This window comes from Phocoena sinus, chromosome 1 (assembly GCF_008692025.1).
Source record: "Phocoena sinus isolate mPhoSin1 chromosome 1, mPhoSin1.pri, whole genome shotgun sequence".
NCBI classification, from domain to species: domain Eukaryota; kingdom Metazoa; phylum Chordata; class Mammalia; order Artiodactyla; family Phocoenidae; genus Phocoena; species Phocoena sinus.
In genome coordinates this window covers 25,822,256-25,827,354 of record NC_045763.1, presented here as the reverse complement: position 1 = coordinate 25,827,354, position 5,099 = coordinate 25,822,256, and positions in this window count along the sequence as shown.

Below are 5,099 nucleotides of genomic sequence, written 5' to 3'. Positions count from 1 at the left end.
CTCCGGCCAGTGTATGTTTATCACGTCGGATCGGGCCCGCCCGCTGCTCCGCCTCATCCAAAGGCATCTTCCCTTCTGCTGCCTCCTCACTTGGACCCAGCCCCAGGGGCCTGCCCTTCCGACTCCGCTTTCTTCTCCCTGGACACCAAGCCCTTCCCCCATTTCTTGCTGGTCATGATCCCTTTCAGGGCCGCCTTTCTGCTCAGGCTCTGCCCTCATCCGTCTCCCCAACACTCTCCTTGGTTCTCCAGTAAAATTAGCATATACTGTGCTGGACTCTGGGGGCCCAGAGAAGCTTGGGACTGGAGAAGGTGGACAGAGAACTTAATAAGAATGGCCACCCACACCAGGCCCATTTAATTCTCCCAAGATGGAGTTCGGTTTTGCTACCTGCTGTTTTGTGACCCTGGGAACCCCTGGCTTTGTTGAAGGGGCTAGGGGCTGCCCCGTCCATCTTGAGCTTTGGTTTCTCCTAAGACTGGTGGGGCCAGAAGACTGGGGAAGAAGTCGTTTGAAAAACTTCGATTTCTTATTCCTTTTTACAGGTGAGGGAACTGAGCCTTAAGCAACGTGCCTGGGGTCCCCCAGATGACAGGTGATGCTAGTGCACTCCTCAGCGTCCTCAGACTTGAGGCCCCAAAATCCATGCATAGGAGGGGCCCATGACAGGAAGGCTGCCTGGAAGCTGAATGAGTATTTCCCACTTTCCAATATTAAAATAATACAGGAAAAAATGTATGTAACCCAAAGGTCAGGTTCAGTCTCCTGTCCCCTGAGATTTAAGTACGATTGACTCAACACCCCTCCTCTAATCCACATGGAGTAGAAGTCTAAGCCTCCCAGAGCACTTCAGATCCCATGGTCACCAGAAAGGGCCACCCTTTTCGACTTCCACGACTTCCCTCCCAGGCAGTCCCAGATGTAGGAGGCTTATTGAAAGAAGAGAGGATGTTTGTCAAAAAGGATCTACTTGGACTTTAGACATCCTTTAACATCCTGGCTCTTAAAAGCCCCTCCATGCCTTTCCTTCCCCTTCACCAGAATAATCCCTGGCTTCAAGCCATAGTGCTGGCTTCTCTCTCCCTCCCTCCTCTCCCCCTTCACCCTTACCTACTGGAGACCACCCCCAACCTCCGCCCTGCCACCGGGACTCTGTTCTTCTATTAAGTGAAGTAATCCAGCTGTTTCAATCCCCACCAAACTCCATGCAGGTCCTACTCCGTTTAACAACCCATTCTGCTGCTCTGCAGAAAAAGGGCCTCCCTGCCAGTAAACAGTACTCACCCTCCTTAGGAGGCCCTTGTAATTTTAGAGAGGAAAAAAAACGGCCTCTGTATGGATAAGGTCTCTCCATTGCAAGCAACTGATGTTAGCTTAAGCAAAAAAGGAATTGATTGTTTCAGGTTGCTGGGAAGGATATGTTAGTGATTAAAGGAAGAACTATAGGAACCAGGGCATCCATTGGGCTGGAATCAAGGATTCAACCCCACTAGGACTGTTGCTTTGTTCCTCTCATCCCTGATTATCTCCTCTGGGCAGGGAACATGGCAACATGGCTGCATCAGCTTAAAAAAAAAAAAAAATCCCAGGAAGGGGGAATTCCCTTGCGGGCCAGTGGTTAGGGCTCTGTGCTCCCAATGCAGGGGGCCCAGGTCAGGGAAATAGACCCCGCATGCATGCACAACTAAGAAGACCACATGCCACAACTAAACAGTCCACATGCTGCAACTAAAAGATCCCGCATGCTGCAACTAAGATCCGGCACAGCCTAAATAAAAAAAAAAAATTTAAATCCCAGGAAGGGAGACCTGCTTTCTCCCAGTCTCAGTATACCTATCCCTGGGAAGGCCAGTGATTGGCCCTTTTAAATCACATGCACATTCCTTGGGCCAATTACCACTGTCAGGGAGATGGGAGACTACAATTGACCAGGCTGAACTACAGGTAAGCCTACACTTGAGATGCAAGCACAGCCAGGTGATTGACAGCATCACCAGAAAATAATGGTAATGATGGAGAAAAAACATTCCAGGAGCAGAGACAGCTTATATAAAGATCAAGTACCCCTGGGAGGAAAAGAAGCCCGAAAAAAAGGGATAGAGAGTGGCAGGGGCCAGTGTAACAACTCAATTTGAAGGCAATGAGGAGCCTTAGGAAGTGTGACCAGGAGTTCTGTGTGACTGGGTTCTCCTTCAGGCTTCGTCCCTGTTTCATTCAATACAAGTCTACCAGCCAGGCCTGTGCAGGACACTGGGGATTCAACGATGAACTTGACAAACATGGGCCTTGACCCTCATGGAACTCACGTGGCCTAGCAATGACCTGCTGGGAGGCAAATCCCTTCCCTCTGGGGCCATTTCCTCACTAGTTTAAAAAAAAAAAAAGCACCAGTGATCTCTATGGACCTTGCCAGCCCACAAATGCTGAATCCTTCCCATTCTTCCTTTCTCTCTTATCTCCCTCACTTCCTTTCTCCAATCTTCTCGACACTCCTTTCCTTTAAAGAAAGATTTACTGGGACTTCCTTGGTGGCACAGTGGTTAAGAATCTGCCTGCCAATGCAGGGGACACGGGTTCAATCCCTGATGTGGGAAGGTCCCACATGCCACGGAGCAACTAAGCCTGTGTGCCACAACTACTGAGCCCACAGGCCATAACTACTGAAGCCCGTGCACTCTAGGGCCTGCGTGCCGCAAATACTGAAGCCCGCGTACCTAGAGCCCGTGCTCCGCAACAAGAGAAGCCACTGCAATGAGAAGCCTGTGCACCCCGTTCCCCACAACTAGAGAAAGCCAGCACGTAGCAACGAAGATCCAATGCAGCCAAAAATTTTTTTAATTTTTTAAAATAAAATAAAATTTAAAAAGATTTACTAGTGGCCTAGTGGTTAGGATTCCGAGCTTTCACAGCTGTGGCACGGGTTCAGTCCCTGGTCAGGGAACTTAGATCCTGCATGCTGTGTGGCGTGGCCAAAAAAGGAAAAAGAAAAACAAGATTTACCGCTATGTTTGGTTAGTGAGGGATGCAAAGAATACAGACAAACACCTTGCCAGTGGGCCAGACCCTGGGGCTACACAGCTCTAGAATGGCCATGAGCAAGGGGAAAGGGCATTCCAGGTGGAACACTGTGGACAAAGGCCTTGAGGCAGGAAAGTGGAAGACAATTTCAAGGAACTCAGTTCGATCAACTTTCACCAACACCTACCTGGGCCACACGAGGTGCAGAGAACCCAAGCCTTTATCTGACATATCCCTTGCCCTTGCAGAGCTCAGAATTCAAGGGATCCAGGGATGAGTTAACAGAAGAGAAGCTGAATCAGGGAGGCCTTGTGTTTGAACTTTGTTCTGTAGGTGACAGGGAGAATGACAGGCTCCAACCTGGGTCACTTCACTCTATTTTTCTTCTCCTTTTCCATCACGTTCTCTGTTGCTTCTTCCTTTTTTCCCCCTGGAAAAGTCACTGGCCTAAACTTTAGTCCTAGATTTGAGTCCTGATTGCCATTTACTAGCTGTGCAAACTTGGGCTACATACTTAGCCTCTCTGAGTCTCTATTTCCAAATCTGTAAAATGGGGCTAATGAAACCTGGTGGAAGCTTTCAGTAAAGTCATGCACATAGAGCACTAGGCAGGAATGTCGTGCACCTCTAGCACTGAGCAAGAGAGGCTGCTGCTGCTCCTACCTTTGGCTTCAAGGGGCAGCAGAGAGCCAGCCAGCCACGTCCCCAGGGGCTGGGTGATGCCCAGCCTTGGAGAGGGTTGGGGAATCTCTCTCGCCTCCCTCTGCCAAGTTCCTCACAGTCCTGCTCAGGTGCTGAGGAACTTGGTGGGGAGTGGGGCGGGGGTGTCATTTCCAGGGGAATCCCCAGGTGGGAAAGGCAGAACTGCCTCCCTCACCCTAGAGGGTAAAGCTTTCCCCAGACCCCCAGGCAGGACCCCCACATCCCAGCCTCATTCTCAGCTTGAGAAATGAGGAGGGGCCCAGGGAAAGGAGGATACTTGAATCACTGCCTTCCCTGACTTCTCTCTCAGACACCTTATTAGGCAGCCCCTCCCTAAGGGACCCTCTTTTAGAAGGAGGGGGCGAAGTACAGATGGACCCCCCAGGTTACCATGGAAATGGCAGGGAAAGGGTTGCTATATCTCCATGGCAACAATTGACGTCAGCGCTACCCTTTCCCATCGCTTGATATGAGAAGGGGGCAGCCACCCCAACCACAAGCAAATCCCCCACAAAGCCTCTTTCCTTTACCGAGCCAATCAACCAAGGGGTCGACAGGCTTAATATAGCACAGGAGTTAAAAGCACAGACTCTGATGTCAGTCAAACCTTGGTTCAAATCCTCCTTCTGCATCGTTTTAGCTGTTTGAATTTGAGCAAGTCCCTTAACCCTGGAAGTCTAGTACGTACAACAGGGATAGTAAGCTACATGCCTCCGAGGGTTAATGTGAGGATTGCAGGGGATTATGCAGGTAATAGGCAGTGGGCCAGCTCGTGGGAAGTGCACACTGATGCTAGCAACTCTCTAGAGTCCTGGGGACTTGTCAGGGCATTGTGGCTTCTCAGATATAGACTCGAAGCCCCTAAAAGGCCCCCAGAACCCCTAAGGACTGGGCCCTGAGTTTGAGCATTCAGAACTGGGGGGGTCTCAGGGTGAAGCCAGAGACCGTGGAGCTTCCAGACCCTGAGGAAACCCCAATGCCACTTTCCCTGCAACCCCATCACATCTGGACCCTGACCCAACTTCCCCTTCCTCCCCCCGCCGGCCTCCTCCTAGGCCTCCTTAGCAGGCATCTAACACTCGGGACTCCATCTGCTCCTCTAGGAAAAAGCAGGGATGAGGGCCGTGGGAAGACATCAGGCAACCTAACACCAGGTAGATCAGTGGGTTGGACCCCACAGGAATATGGGTGTCCCAGCTCCCACTGGCCTCTCCCCACCTGCCCTTGGGGTAAGGATACTGGAATCATTCTCACTCCCTCTCTCTTCTCCAATTCCCAGTCCTGGTGCCCACAGTCTATTCTGCTCCAATTCCACCACACTGCCCTGAACCAGACCCCCATCGCTACTCATCTTGATTACTCCAGCAGCCCCCTAATTG